The sequence below is a fragment of the Puma concolor genome, chromosome B3, assembly GCF_028749965.1.
Source record: "Puma concolor isolate L17-30 chromosome B3, mPumCon1.1.hap2, whole genome shotgun sequence".
In the NCBI taxonomy this organism is placed as follows: Eukaryota; Metazoa; Chordata; class Mammalia; order Carnivora; family Felidae; genus Puma; species Puma concolor.
In genome coordinates, this window is record NC_141672.1 from 124,406,578 (window position 1) to 124,423,139 (window position 16,562).

At 44.0% G+C, this 16,562-nt stretch overlaps 1 protein-coding gene across 3 annotated transcripts in view; it reads left to right on the forward strand.

The window, feature by feature from the left end:
- Window positions 1–16,562, forward strand: part of ATP10A (ATPase phospholipid transporting 10A (putative)) — a 194,172-nt gene that overhangs the window by 97,405 nt on the left and 80,205 nt on the right. The window lies entirely within an intron of this gene.

The window sequence follows — 16,562 nt, forward strand, 5'->3', positions numbered from 1 at the left end:
ATCCCACAAACCATGAGATCACGACCTGAGCTGAAACCAAGAGTTGGACGCTTAACTGACTGAGCCACCCAGGTGCCCTTGGAAACTTGAACATTCTTTGTATACATTTAACTTCACATTTTTATGTGGTTGGGAGTGGTCATGTGTTTATTCCAGGGAAAAGACAACCAAAGCATTAGTAGGTTTTTGTTCTATTTATGGTGGTATGTGATGTGAAATGCTATTTTTCTCTTTGACTATATTTTCATTGAAAACAAAAGGATAATTCTAGCTTTCCTAATTGTTAAATTGCATCAGCAATTGCAAAGAGTTTGAGCTGTGTGTGTGTATCTGTTTCTGAATTAGAAATTTCTTTATGAGATCTATCCAGTTACCACTCATAAGTGGGTATGGATGTGTATGTTTACGGGTGAGAGTGTGTGCATATGTGTGTGTGCACACGTGTAAGCATGAGAACGGATGAGTGTGTTCATGTGTGCACACTTGTGAGTGTGTGAGTGTGCATAGGCATGTGTATGTGTGTGAGAGTATATGTGCAGGCATGGCTGTGGGTATTCAAAGAAGAAAGCAAAATGAAGTGAAAGGTCTTGAGTTATCACTTTCTGTTACCTTGAAGAGAGAATAAATACTGTTTCCTGGACTAAGACATGATGTTCTGGAAGCAGATTGATCTGTAAAAGCACATTCCTGGAGAATCTGGAATTGTCAGTCTGGTTATGGAGCACCTGCTGTGCACTGTGAGCATTAGGTGGTGGGTGTCCGGACAGTTCACTCTCTGCTCAGCGGACTGGGGAATGCTTTGCTCCTTGATAGGGTGTGTGTAGCTGGTGTCATGTCCCTTCCACTTGTTTTGTGAAAAGAACCCCCAATGAAAGGAAAACCCCTATTTCTGCAACATGAAACTAGTCACCACACCCTGATTGCTACAGCATTTGAATTCTGTGAACTATTCTAATTTTGTTGCATGTGTTCCTCCAATGAAAAGGCAGTACTTTGGTTCTCATTTTGGTATTAGTGCTTCCTAGAATTTCCCCTCTTCACAAGTGGGACACACCATATATACATATGTATACACAGAGATATGTGTATACACATTTGTACTCTCATGATGATATTAACATAAATGACACCTTATAAAAATATCTGTCTTAAACAAGAACGATACTTCATAAAACACTGTTACCTACTTGGATGTGGATGAAGCCATTTCTCCTAACATCTAAATTGGGTTTCAACTGTGATAAAATAAATTCAGGGCTTTTTAACTATTTCTAATGAATAATATATGTTGTGAAAGGTACCCACAGATGTGATTTAACAGAATTTTAACTGAGCTGAGATAGGACCTCAAGCAAACTTCTTTAATTCGTTGGTTTTCACTGAAGTTATTTTCAATAGTATGTCTGTCAGGTTGCTGTATGCTCTCCCTTTCACTTTTATTTACTTCTAAAAATTTTTTAAAGTATATTTATTTTCGAGAGAGAGAGAGAGAGAGAGCGAGCTTGAGCAGGGGAGGGACAGAGGGAGAGGGAGACACAGAATCCAAAGCAGGCTCCAGGCTCTGAGCTGTCAGCACAGAGCCTGATGTGCGGCTCGAACCCATGAACTATGAGATCATGACCTGAGCCTAATTTGGACACTTAACCAACTGAGCCACCCAGGAGCCCCTATTTTTTATTTTTAAAAATGTTTGTTTGCTTGCCTATTTATTTATGTATTTATGTATGTATGTATGTATGTATGTATGTATTTATTTTTGAGAGAGAAAGAGAGAGAGAGAGAAAGAGAGGGAGAGAGGGAGAGAATGAGAATGAGAATGAGCAGGGGAGGGGCAGAGAAGGAGGGATAGAGTATCCAAAGGGACCTTTGCACTGACAGTAGCAAGCCTGATGTGGGGCTTGAGCTCATAAACAGTGAGATCATGACCTGAGCCAAAGTCGGATGCTCAAATGACTGAGCCACACAGGTGTCCTCCCCCTGCATTTTTAAAAAGAGTGTCATTTCATTGCCAGTGACAAAAGTCTTACTCTTCAGTTCCAGAGAGTAAGCACTTAGATACATCTGCATGCGGTTTTATAAGTTAAGAATTGGGCCAAAGCTTAAATCATTCTTTGTCACATAATACACACACACGCGCACACACACACACACACACACACACACACACACACACAACTTACCCAAAGAAAAATGTCTTCATATGGTTTTTGTGTCTTTGAGAGAAAGGGGGAAAAACTTGGTTCTTACTCACCTGTAATGACTCACTTTTTAGCAGTAGTTCCTGCTATAGTCCAAAAATGAGCGTTTTTGTTCAGTTGGTAAAAAAGGCCAACTTCAAAGAATTGTGGATTTTGGTTTATTTTGGATGAGACTTCAAACAGTTGGATTGCTCATCCGGCCTTTTTCAAGTGTTTGGTGTCTTGACCATGAGGCCGGAAATTTTGTTGAGGACAGACTTGTGAGGTTTATGTCTTCACCTTGGCCCAGTGAAGCTGGAGTTGGCCATGGAAATCCTTCTCTGGTATTCTGCGTGTTGGCCTTTCAAAACTAACAGTGGGCAGGGCAGGGGAAGGTTGTGCATGTAAGGCTGGGTTCAGTTGCTGAGACTTGAGGTATGTGATGTGTTCATCTCAAGTATTAAAGTCCAGAGGCTTGGGGACACGTGGATATGCAAGGCAGGAGCCCTCTTGCCTGTTCCAAGTATTCCTGCACATCATGCACCCTTGGGAGCCTGGGGTCTTTGTGACAGTCTGCTTGTGAATCACTTGTTGATGAGAGATCCAGGGGCTGGCACCACCTAGAACCTGGGATTGGTGAGAGTTCTGTGTCAGTGTCAGAAAGCTTGTAACTCTTCTGGTAAGAATAATGAGATTCCCCAACCCCCCATATCCTGGGTAATAGTACCAGTTAGTACTCATTCAGTGCTCACTGTGTGTTAGGCCTTCTTCTGAGTCTTCACATGACATTGATTCTTCTAATTTTCTTGATGACTCTGTGAGGGAAGTGCTGTTGTTACTCCCATGTAACAGATGAGTAACTGAGACACAGAAGGACTCAGCCCCTTGGCCCAACATGGGGCAGAGGGAGAGGTGAGCCAGATTTGGGGCAGACTGGTGGGACTCAGTCCCTGGTTGTGAGGCCCACCCAAGGCCACCTCCAGAGACCATTACAACTATTGGTGTTTAGTGTTGGAATTGATATGGGACAAGTTGGGCTAATCCACAGCCACAGGAAAGTCTGGAAGAAATCATGAGCAACTGAAAGTATTTCTGTGAATCAAAATTTTAACTCATGGACTTGGGTAATTCTGGCACTGGAACAGCAACACAGGTAGGTCAGTTTGAAAAGTTAGTTTGTAAAGGCAATGGTTGGTCACCACCTTGTGCTCGCTGACCTGCCTACATTGGGGGAATGGAATTAACTAAGTCCCTGGGTTATCGAGAGCATGTAAGGAGAGCATGCCTCTCCTCTAGTAAGGACATACTGGCCTGTGGTGGTGGCATGTTGGTGGCACTCACCAAGAAGTACCCCCTTGCTGCTGTGGCCAAGCCTAGGTGTGCCAGTTCCCTGAAGCTGCAGGCCCTGAGACCCCACACAGCATGGGCCAGGTGCTAGCCATGCCGTCCTAGCATGAGTGCTCAGACTGCCCACCGTCCTGAGCCTTGATGAGGAATCCTCCTGAGGAATGAGGAGGAAATGCAGACTTATGTCAGGGCTGGAAGGAAGGAAGGGGGGACCTGGTATCAGCTTTGTGATACTCCAGCCCTCAAACCCCAGTTCTGAGGCCTTGGGGCCCAGCACTGCATGGTGGTTCCTGCTCATTTCAGTTTCAGTTTGCAGGAGTTAGTGAGTATACACGCATACCAGCTTACGTTTCAGCATCAAGCTCTAGGTGGGGGGTTGGGGGAGTCTCCCAGCTGAAATCCTCAGGCAGCGATGGCTCAAGCTTTTCCTGAGGTGATTTTCAATTTCTGTGTAGATCATGTTTTAAATGTGTGTGTATTCATTTGCTGGAGATGCCACAACAAAGTACCATAGACAGAGTGGCTTAAATAACAGAGATTTCTTGTCTTTTATTTCTGGAGACTGGAAGTCTGAGATCAAGGTGTCACAGGGTTTGTCTCTTCTGAGGCCTCTCTCCTTGGCTTGTAGATGGCCATCTTCTCCTTATGTTTTCACATGGTCTTCCCTCTGTGCCTGTACACTAATCTACTCTTCTTATAAGGACACTAGTTGAGATTGGGTTAGGGCTGACCCTATGACAATTTTACCTTCATTACCTTAAGATCCATCTCTACATTCTGAGATGCTGGGAATTAGGACTCTAACATAGGAATTTTGAGAGAGGACACAACTCAGCCCATCACAGTGCAGTCTCCTGGTGAAAGTGATGCCATTTCTGCAGGTAGCATTAGCATGCTAATCACCTCAGATAAACCCACTGTTGCATTCCACATCCCTTCTCTTCCACTGCCAGGAGGAGGAAGATGCTTTCTCTTGAAGAACTTTTTTTTTTAATGTGAAATTTATTGTCAAATTGGTTTCCATACAACACCCAGTGCTCATCCCAACAGGTGCCCTCTTCAATGCCCATCACTCACTTTCTCCTCCCTCCCACCCCCCATCAACCCTCAATTTATTCTGAGTTTTTAAGAGTCTCTTATGGTTTGCCTCCTTCCATCTCTGTAACTTTTTTCCCCCTTCCCCTCCCCCATGGTCATGTTAAGTTTCTTAGGATCCACATAAGAGTGAAGACATATGGCATCTATCTTTCTCTGTATGACTTATTTCACTTAGCATAACACTCTCCAGTTCCATCCATGTTGCTACAAAAGGCCATATTTCATTCTTTCTCATTGCCAAATAGTATTCCATTGTATATATAAACCACAACTTCTTTATCCATTCATCAGTTGATGGACATTTAGGCTCTTTCCATAATTTGGCTATTGTTGAAAGTGCTGCTATAGACATTGGGGTACAAGTGCCCCTGTGCCTCAGCACTCCTATATCCCTTGGGTAAATTCCTAGCAGTGCTATTGCTGGGTCATAGGGTACTTCTATTTCTAATTTTTTGAAGAACCTCCACACTGTTTTCCAGAGTGGCTGCACCAGTTTGCATTCCCACCAACAGTGCAAGAGGGTTCCCATTTCTCCACATCCTCTCCAGCATCTATAGTCTCCTGATTTGTTCATTTTAGCCACTCTGACTGGCGTGAGGTGATATCTGAGTGTGGTTTTGATTTGTATTTCCCTGATGAGTAGCGACGTTGAGCATCTTTTCATGTGCCTGTTGGCCATCTGGATGTCTTCTTCTTTAGAGAAGAGTCTATTCATGTTTTCTGCCCATGTCTTCACTGGATTATTTGTTTTTTGGGTCTGGAGTTTGGTGAGTTCTTTATAGATTTTGGATACTAGCTGTTTGTCTGATGTCATTTAGCAAATATCTTTTCCCATTCCATCAGTTGCCTTTTAGTTTTGTTGATTGTTTCCTTTGCAGTGCAGAAGCTTTTTATCTTCATGAGGTCCCAATAGTTCATTTTTGTTTTTAATTCCCTTGCCTTTGGGAATGTGTCAAGTAAGAAATTGCTGCGGCTGAGGTCACAGAGGTTTTTCCTGCTTTCTCCTCTAGGGTTTTGATGGTTTCCTGTCTCACATTCAGGTCCTTCATCCATTTTGACTTTATCTTTGTGAATTATGTAAGAAAGTGGTCTAGTTTCATTCTTCTGCATGTTGCTGTCCAGTTCTCCACCATTTGTTAAAGAGACTGTCTTTTTTCCATTGGATATTCTTTCCTGCTTTGTCAAAGATTAGTTGGCCATACTTTTGTGGGTCCAATTTTGGAGTCTCTATCCTATTTCATTGGTCTATGTGTCTGTTTTTGTGCCAATACCATGCTGTCTTGATGATTACAGCTTTATATAGAGGCTAAAGTCTGGGATTGTGATGCCTTCCGCTCTGGTCTTCTTCTTCACTATAACTTTGGCTATTTGGGGTCTTTTGTGGTTCCATGCAAATTTTAGTATTGTTTGTTCTAGCTTCTAGGAGAATGCTGGTGCAATTTTGATTGGGATTGCATTGAATGTGTAGATAGCTTTGGGTAGAATTGACATCTTAACAATATTTATTCTTCCAATCCATGAGCATGGAATGTTTTTCCATTTCTTTGTATCTTCTTCAATTTCCTTCATAAGCTCTCTATAGTTTTCAGCATATGGATCTTTTACATCTTTGGTTAGGTTTATTCCTAGGTATTTTATGATTCTTGGTGCAGTTGTGAATGGGATCAGTTTCTTTGTTTTTCTTTCTCTTGCTTCATTATTAGTGTATAACAATGTAGCTGATTTCTTTACATTGATTTTGTATCCTGCGACTTTGATGAATTCATGTATCAGTTCTAGCAGACTTTTGGTGGAGTCTGTCGGGTTTTCCGTGTATAGTATAATGTCATCTGCAAAAAGTGAAAGCTTGACTTCATCTTTGCCAATTTTGATGCCCTTGATTTCCTTTTGTTTTCTGATTGCTGATGCTAGAACTTCCAACATGATGTTAAACAACAGTGGTGAGAGTGGACATCCCTGTTGTGTTCCTGATCTCAGGGGGAAAGCTCTCAGTTTTTCCCCATTGAGGATGATATTAGCTGTGGGCTTTTCACAAATGGCTTTTATGATGTTGAAGTATGTTCCTTCTATTCCGACTTTCTCAAGGGTTTTTATTAAGAAAGGATGCTGAATTTTGTTAAATGCTTTTTCTTCATCGAAAACAATATAGAATCTAAAAAAACAGTAGAGCAGATCAATAAAACCAAGAGTTGGTTTTTTGAAAAAATAAACAAAATTGATACACCTCTAGTCAGGCTTCTCAAAAAGAAAAGGGAGAGGACTCAAATATATAAAATCATGAATGAAAATGGAATTATTGCAACCAATCCCTCAGAAATACAAGCAATTATCAGGGAATACTATGAAAAGTTATATGCCAACAAACTGGACAACTTAGAAGGAATGGACAATTCCTAAGCACCCACACACTTCCAAAACTCAACAGGAAGAAATAGAAAATTTGAACAGACCCATAACCAGGAAAGAAATTGAATCAGTTATAAAAAAATCTCCCAACAAATAAGAGTCCAGGACCAGATGGCTTCCCTGGGGAATTCTACCAGACATTCAAAGCAGAGATAATACCTATCCTTCTCAAGCTGTTCCAAAAAATAGAAAGGGAAGGAAAACTTCCAGACTCATTCTATGAAGCCAGCATTACTTTGATTCCCAAACCAGAGACCCAGCAACAAAAGAGAACTACAGGCCAATACGCTGATAAATATGGATGCAAAAATTCTCAACAAGATACTTGCAAATCAAATTCATCAGCATATAAAAAGAAATATTCACCATGATCAAGTGGGATTCATTGCTGGGCTGCAGGGCTGGTTCAGTATTTGCAAATCAATCAATGTGATACATCACATTAATAAAAGAAAAGATAAGAACCATATGATCCTGTCTCTTGTTGAAATTAATGCTAGAATCTTGAGCCCTCGTATAGTAGTCCCCCATTATCCATGGGGGATACATTGCAAGACCCCCAGTGGATGTCTGAAACCACAGACAGTACTGAACCCTCTATGTACTATGTTTTTTCCTATACATACATTCCGGTGATAAAGTTTAATTTACAAATCAGGCAAAATAATAGATTAACAATAATAGCTAATATTAAATTAAAACAATTGTAGCAATATACTATAATAAAAGGTATGTGAATGTGATTTCTCTCTCAAAGTATCTTACTGTAGTCACCCTTCTTACGATGTGAGATGATAAAATGCCTGTGTGATGAGACAAAGTGAAGTGAATGATGTAGGCTTTGTGACATAATGTTAGGCTGCTATTGACCTTGTGATGATAGGTCTGAAGGAGGAATATCAGCTTCCAGACCACAGTTGACTGTGGGTACTTGAAACTCTGGACAGTGATCAGGGGGGATGAATGGTACTTCTTGCTTAGGCAGGATGGCTTTCTCTGGCTGGCTGCAGCCTGCCAAGAAAATTTATATTATTATATGTATATTAAATATTAAAAACTCTGTGAATGACAATGGAACAAAAAGAACAAGAATTGTACTATTGGGAAGATTTCAGAAATTTGGTTAGAGTACTTATACGTATTTGTGTATGTGTGTGTGTGTACACATGTATGCACATGTTTGTTTAAGTTAGTTAATAGTTAATGCCATGCCAGGACATAAACACTTCTTCCTAAGTAATTTGTCTTAGAAATAGTCAGGGAAAAACCTTCCAACTCTTGACTGAAGTCTTTTGATTTTAGAGTTTCCTTCAAGGAAGAGATCATTTCCATTGACAGAATATCTTACATTTTTTGTATTCACCTGTTCATTTTACATTATAAAAGTAATCTCAGGACTTATTTTACACCAGTAGTAAAAAGAGAACTCTTCTGAGGGTCAGTTTTATACACACACACACACATATATATATGATGTTTGTTTTTATTTACTTTTGAGAGAGAGAGAGAGAGAGCTTTCAGGGAGGGACAGAGAGAGGGGGGAACAGAGGATCCCAAACAGGCTCCATGCTGATGGCAGAGAGCTTGATGTGGGGCTCAAACTCACGAACCATGAGATTATGACCTGAGCCGAAGCATATGCTTAACTGACTGAGCCACCCAGGCGCCCTTGAGAGTCAGTTTTGAAAAATGAGGCCTGGCCCCAGGGGGGGGGGGGGGGGGCAGAGGGTGACTCTCTTTGGGGCAAACAGGTGGGAGTCCAAGTCTCTGTGGCCGGCACCACCATGCTTGGCCCCACTCAAGGCTTCCTGACCAACTCAGAGTTTGTGCTTCTGATTCCACAATCATGACATGAAAGGAGTAGGACACATTTGCTTTTATTCTAAGCAGATGAAACTATTTCACCCCTCATTATACCTTTCACAAAAATAGTCCACAGTTAATGGTATTGAGTTGCCATGGGTGCAGGTAGCCTGGGCACTCCTTTTATTCACCACCCACCACATAGCTTAGGAGGCCCCACTGAGCTGACCATTCCCTTTGTCATGGCTGCCCTTCTCACTTAATCCTATAATGGTCTGCTCATTTCCAAGCCACCCCGGCCCTGCAATTGGAGTTACCACTGTCCTGACCCTGCCTCACTGAGGGCAGACAACCAGTTCCCTGGCCTATAGATTTTACCAGGGCAGTACCTGGGAACCAGACTCCAGGGAGGAGGGGAATTTGGGAGGCAGCCCTCCTCAGCCCCACCTCCACCAGGTGTCACCGCATCAGAGACATGCAGGGCCCTTCCATGTACCTGTCAAGGTTGGCACATCAGATTCACCTCAAATCTATGACTTTGAAAGGTTCTCCCAGCCCCGGCCTTGGGGCCATATGGGGGACATCTAATCTTCCTTCCACAGAAGAGTTCTTCAGATCTTTGAAAGCTGCCAGGTGGCTTGCCTGTGGTACTGGTTCCCACAGCTAACATTTGCCAGTACTTACCACTTAGCCTGTTACTAGTATGGTTGATCTAAATCTACCATGGGAGGTGCACACGATCTTCAGGGGAGCTTTACACATCTTTGAGGGCCTGGCCCACCAGCACTCTGGCTCCCTTGGTGTGGGGTGGGTAGGCACTGGGGTGTTCCAAGCTCCCCAGGGCTGTGGACCACCATCCCAAGACAGGTTCAGTTGCTTCCCATTTTAAAGTAAGGTGGCCCAGGTCTGAGAGGTTAGGTACCTTGTATAATAAAATCCTGCAGCTGGTCAGAAAGTGGGGCTGCGACAAATAGGTGTTGTGGCTGCAGAGCCCATTCTTGCAGTGCCCCTCCTCCTGTGCCTTCACTTGCTCCGGCTCACTGGGGGTACCCTTCAGGGATGCTTGCATCTGTCTTGTGCTTCCCACCCACAGCAGTCTGCTTGGCCCCTCCTTGCACCTTCTCAAGGGCACTGTACCGGGTCCAGGCAGGGTTTTCTTGCCGCAGTCAGCCTTGCACTCTGGGCAGCAGCTGCCAGGATCCTCCACACGGATCGCAGCACTCCTCTGGGCACTCTCTGGCTCAGAAGCCTGCAGTGGCGGTTGGCACTGTAGTAAAGTTAAGGAGCAGCAGCCTAGGCTAGAACAGACAGAAAGTAAATTGATTACCATCCAAAAATCTGACTGTAATGGGCAGAACAGCTTGGTCTAGAGAAACTGTTGATGCCAAGAAACAGGGCAGGACAAAATGTGTATGTATGTGTGTATCTCCATGTGTCTCTATAATATATGCATGCACAACACATATATGTAAATACATGTGTATGCATATAGTAGATACATGCCTGTACACAAACTTATGGGTTTCACTTAAGATTTTGTTTGATAAGAGAGTTCCACTCCTTTAAAGTGTTGACAGAACCCTGACTACATTCTTTCTTTAAACATTTTTAAAGATATTTATTTATTTTTGAGAGAGAGAGAGAGAGTGTGAGCAGGGGAAGGGCAGAGAGAGAGGGAGACACAGAATCAGAAGCAGGCTCCAGGCTCTGAGCTGTCAGCACAGAGCCAAACGCAGGTCTCCAAACCACGAGCCACAAGGTCATGCCCTGAGCTGAAGTCGCACCCTTAACTGACTGAGCCACCCAGGCACCTCCTAGATTATTGCTAGGGTACAGTCCAACTGTGTGCCTTTCCAGGTTGTCATTTTAGTCCATGGATTCATTCCAGAAGGTTTTGCTGCAGCGCAATGGGTGTTCTTCTGGGTGAGCACAGACGCTGAGCTCTGGGGTTCTGGGATGGAAAGGCCTTGCCTGGGCCCCTAAGGACCTCTCTTTTACACCTCCCAACTGGTAAGATGGGAGTGATGGGGAACCCTCCTGGGGCTATTGGCAGGTGGGATGACATGACCCATCTAGGCCCATTGCATGTACTCAGCACACGCTCCTGTTACCAGATAGTGAGGATTGGAAATAGTTGCATTTCAGCAAGGGTGCAGCACTGGGTGTCCCTCACATCATGTGTGGCCATGGCAGTGCTACATTTGGGCTTAATTAGTATGACAACTTATCACTTTTAGGGATCTGGCCAAGATGCAGAGAGAACTAAGCCCTCACCATGTCTTTACTTTCTGCCTTCCTTGTGTGAGGAGCAGCCAGAGTGGAGGCAGGGAGGCAGTATTGAGGATTGGGGCCTTGTCCTTCAGAGGATGGCAGTAGCTAGGTTGTGCAGAGGAGGAAACAGGAGGTTCTGAAAGACTGATTCATTGCTCACAGATTTATTAAGCACTTATGTGTGCCAGGCCTTGTAATTAAAACAAAAAATCCCTTCTCTCAAGGAAGCACTGGCTAAGTAATTTGATCTGTTGAGTGCAGCAGAGCTGGATTCACAGTGAAGCCTGCCTCAAACAGGAGAGAAGGAATAGTCCCAGCCTCCCAGACTGCCCTTACTTGGTAAGGGTGGAGAGGATGCCTGGCCATGTGCTTATGGATGCTGCCCGCTCCATTCCTTCTGAGAATTTCTAGGAGAAAAACTCAGTAGTAGTACAGGAGAGCAGAACTGGGAAAGCTGACTTAATACTGTGCCCTTTACTTAATACAAAGAAGAAATAAAGCTGTGAAGTGGTATTCAACTTTTTGCTTTCTCAGTTTCCCAACCTGCTGTGGTGGTGGCTGGCTCTTCTCACCCCCTCTTGCTGGCTAAGAGGAAGCCCCTATTTTCAGAGGGGACAGGGCCTTGCAAGGGCTTGACAAAAATGATGCAGGTGGACACTTGGGGGTCTGAGGAGGAGGAGCCTGGGCAGGCATGGTCCCGCTTGAAGTTAGAGACTGGTGGCAGAGCAGTGTGGAGACCAGGCTTTGGTCCTACACTTGCTAGCTTGTGACCTAGGAGTCATATGACTTCTGTGGTCCTCAGTTTCAACATCTGCAAAATGGGAACAGTGTTAGAGGCCTTTCTTTCCTGCCAGGCCCACAGTCAGTGGGGGTAGCCATTCTTATCACCAGCCTTTCTCCTGCCCCAGATGCTGTCCTTGAAGGGCTTCTGGAGGGAGGGAGGGAGCAGCTCCTTTGGGCCTCATTACAGGGTGAAACCTCTCTGTGCAGAAGGGCCTGATAGTAAACATAATAGAGCTGTTGCAAGTGGGAGGCTTGCCTTGAGCTCTGAGTCCACAGAATAATGGAGAGGCCTGGAGAGTTTAAGTGTTAGTTGAGAATTGTCCACTGTTCTGGAAAAGAGGAGGCTGCATTATTGACCCCTTGCCTCGGGCTGTGGGAGTCACTGCCTGCCCGTGCCCAAGAGCAGGGCAGCTTTAATACTGCTGTAAGAGCAAGTTCTCCACTGGCAGAGTGCTGGCCTGTGGGATGTGGAATGCCAGGTCTGTAGCTTTAACCTGAGCCCCCCCTGGTATAAAACCAGAGGAACACATACAACAGAAGCAACACTTTGGGGGGCTGCTACGTGCCTTAATCTCAGGGGCAGGACTTTGTACTTTTAAAGGAAAGTTGTGATTTTTTGCAGGAATTCTTTGGTCACATATTGCAGTTATTGGCAGGTATTCCACAGAAGAGGGGAAGATATTGACTTGATGTGCCAGTGGCTGTTAGAAAAATCTGTACCTGCAGCCCAGGAGCCTGGGCTGCAGTGCTGAGCTCAGCAGACACATGCCCCATAGTGCTAGCACCAACTTCATTATGAGGGCCCATGTGGCCACCAGGGCTCTTCAGAGATGCTCTGTCTCAAGCTGAAGGACTGTTATAAAAGCCAAGCTTTCAAAGGGAAAATAATCCAGAAGCAAGCCTTAATTTATGTCCAGTGTTTTTCCTGCCTCCTCTTAAGTGTTTACTAGGCACACTGCAGAATTACCCTCTGCAATTGGCAGGCTGGAGCCCTTAGCTCTTGGCCCCCCTTGAATTTGAGGGAAGAGCCTATACAATTTGTACTATCACAGATGGAACCCTCCATGGTGATAACCCTTGTGTTTTAGGGAGGTAAGTTAAAGATGGCTGAGATCACCAGGAAGGGAGCATCCTCAGTCCTAGAAACCCATATTGCATCATGGATCTTTGAATAACTATTTACACATAATTCTTTGGTTTTCTAGGTCCTTGTTTCAAAGGGTGGTAGGTTTAGCACCACCATTGCTGTCACCTAGGGCTGTTGAGAAATGCAGAGGTCCCAGGGCCCACCCAGACCAACAGAGATAGGATCTGAATTTTGACTTGGTCCCTGGGGAATTTATATTTGAAAAGCCCCTTCCAAGTTTGAGAAGCCATGCAGTGCAGGATTTACACCTGGGTATAAATACTTACTTTTCTATAATTATTTCCTCTGTTTTCCAGACATGAATGGGATAATAATCAGTCTTTATGTTCTTCTTGCCCTCTTAATAGAAGCTGATATTTCCATAATATACTAATTAAGACACTTTTTTTTTGAAAAATCACAAACATTGATCACCTACAAAAGATGTGCTTTTGAAAACCTCAATAAAATAAAATTAAGTGATATTCTTTCATAGATGTAATTTCAGGGCTGTTTTATTTGCATTACCGTTAGGTTGATTCATGTGGGAGGAGCCTGTGCTAGCTGGCTCTGATCTGTGTAGTAGTTAATTATGAACAGTGCTTCCTGGAGTGAATCCTTTTATAGCAGGTGCTGTGTCCCAGACTTCATTGAACTGGCAGCATGGTCCCACCAGCTTTCCCTAATGAGGATCACTGTCAACTTGCCTCCTAATGAAGTCCCTCTGCCCCCCTACCACGAAATGCTATTCCACATCTGAACTGTTTTGCTTCATACTGTTGGCTGGCCATTCATTGTCTGCCCTCCCCCTGACTCTGTGAAATTATTTCAGTCCACCACCTTGCAGAGTGGACACACTTTTAAGAGACACTAGCATTTTGGAATATCGTCGATGCATGTCCCAGACCTCCTTTGCTTGGTATCCCAGGTTTCTGTCTAGGTGTGAACTTGGGCAACCCTGGGGATTTCCTTTGCTCCTGGAGTCTGGCCTCCTTTCAAGTACTGCCTGGTTTTTAAAATTCCAGACACCACACCCTGTCCTTCAAGGCCTCCAGAAATCTTGCAACACAAGATTAAAATATATAACAATTGTTCTTTGTTTTTAAAGTTTAAAATGTAAGGGTAAGCTGCAGGCATACCATCCACTCATGCATCTCACATGAGTGTGCATGTGTGTGTGTATAGATAGATACATCAAGATACATGTGCAGTTTTCCCATGAGGAGGTGTCTGCCCAAGAATCTTGATTTTTACCAGTTAGGTCAGCTGATACTCAGGAGGCAGAAATCACGAAAGGTGAACCCACTTACAGAAACTGTTCTTCGAAACCTCTCCTGTTTCATATCTTAGGGCCTTGAGGCTATTTTGGGAAGAGGCCTTAGTTAGGAATCTTGAGGTATTGTGAAAGGGTAATAGACCCTAAGAGGTTGTTGGGTATTGTATTAAGTTCTCCAGAGAAACAGAGTCATTAAGAGAAATAGATAGGTAGATGTCTCTGTGTCTGTCTCTCCATGTCAATGTCTATGTGCCATTATCTATAATAAATTTCTCTGTGTGTGTGTGTGTGTGTGTATACATACATAAACATGTGTGTGTGTGTATATATATATATATATATATAGAGAGAGAGAGAGAGAGAGAGAGAGAGAGAGAGGGAGAGAGAGAGAGACATACAGATATTTATACATATGGAGATCTATATGTCTAGAGAGAGATTTGTTATAGAAATTGGCTCATGTGATTTGGAAGGTGAGAAGTCTCATGATCTGCCATCTGCAAGCTGGAGATCCCAGAAAGCTAGTGGTGTAATTCAGTCTGAGACTGAAAGCCTGAGATCCAGAGGAACCAATGATGTAATCTCAGTCTGAGGGCAGAAGACAATGAGATAAGATATCCTAGCTCAGTCAGTGAGGCTGAAAAAAAGGGGGTGAATGTCTCCTTTCTCCATCTTTGGGTCTATTCAGGTCCCCAGTGGATTGGATGATACATACCCATGTTGGGGAGGACCATCTACTATACTGATTCCACTGATTCAAATGCTAATCTCATCTGGGAACACCCACACAGACATACCCAGGAACAGTGTTTAATGAAGGGGAGGAGAGGTGGTGGGGAATGGAATCATGGTGAACAGTTTCAGGGGGCAGTGAAGCTGGGCAGAGAGCAGGGAGACCAGCCATGACATGGCCATGGAACCTTGGCCATGTCACTCCTCTCAAAGCCCAGGCTTGTTCCCTATCTGGAAATGGACATTGTTGACCCTTGAGGTCTCAGAGACTCTCCTGTCCCCACTCTGTGGCTGCCTTTTATGGGAAAGGGCAAGGACATAGCACTTGTGTGGAGTGACGGGGCAGCAGCTGCACCCTCTTGTGACAGCATCCAGCCACAGTGCCCACCTGTGCACACACAGTATGCCACGTCTCAGGCAAACCAAAACCTGACAGGTTTTTCTTCTGTCACTGTTCCCATTTTACAACTAAAAATGCGGCATCCAGGACACAGGGAAGTGAAATCTGCTTCTCAGATGAGATGCAATGCAGTAAGTGCTGGCCTCAGGTTTTCAGCTTAAGCCTGCTCTCATCTGCCTCATTATACTGCAGGAGAGGTGCAGCTTTAGAACAGAGAAAGACAGACTTGGGCAGGGAACATTTAAATTAGACGTGGAGATAGACTTTCCTGCATTATTAAGACAATTATGTGTCCTGGGGCACCTGGGTGGCTCAGTTGGTTAAGCGTCCAACTCTTCATTTCAGTTCAGGTCATGATCTCGCAGTCATGAGATCAAGCCCCATGTGGGGCTCCGAGCTGACAGTCTAGAGCCTGCTTGGGATTCTTTCTCTCTCCCTCTCTCTCTGCCCCTCTCCCACTTATGCTTTCTCTCTCTCTTAAAATAAATAAACATTAAAAAAAAAAAGACAATTATGTGTCCTAACCTCATGTGGGAGGGGGCAGGGAGACAGAATTCCCTGCAACAGGGGCCTCAGCTTGGGGAAGAAGTTCCTGGCTTTGCTGCATTGTCGTCAGCAAGCAGCTGTGCAGTGAGGGATGTGCTTATTAGCAGAAGGAGGGGCTGGGATGATATTTAACACAAAGGGCCCTGGTGGCCTAGAGGGTTTATGCTTCAGTTTGGGTGCCTCCTTAGGCTGGACTCTCCACAAGTGACTCATCCCACAGGACCACTGTCATCCCTATTTTACATGTGGGAATCAGAATTTCAGCAAGATGCAGCAATTTGCTGGCAGGCACAGGGAGACCTCAATTTTCTGTTTGGCATTGTCTGACTCTGCCCATACCTTTTGTCTTCCCAGTGAGGTTACCAGTTCCAAGACTCATTCATACACCCTAATTGGTAACCAGTGCCCAAGCACACATATCTTCCCTGCAATGTATGCTTTTTTACTTCCTTGTAAATTAAGGTCTGTGCATTAGATTGAACCATTACTGGTTTTGTGGGTCAAATTACTACTAAACTAATAGTTTAGGTATCTTGTAAAATATTTGATAGTAAAGAAACATTACAAGATGAGATTTAAAATGGGTATCAATAGAAG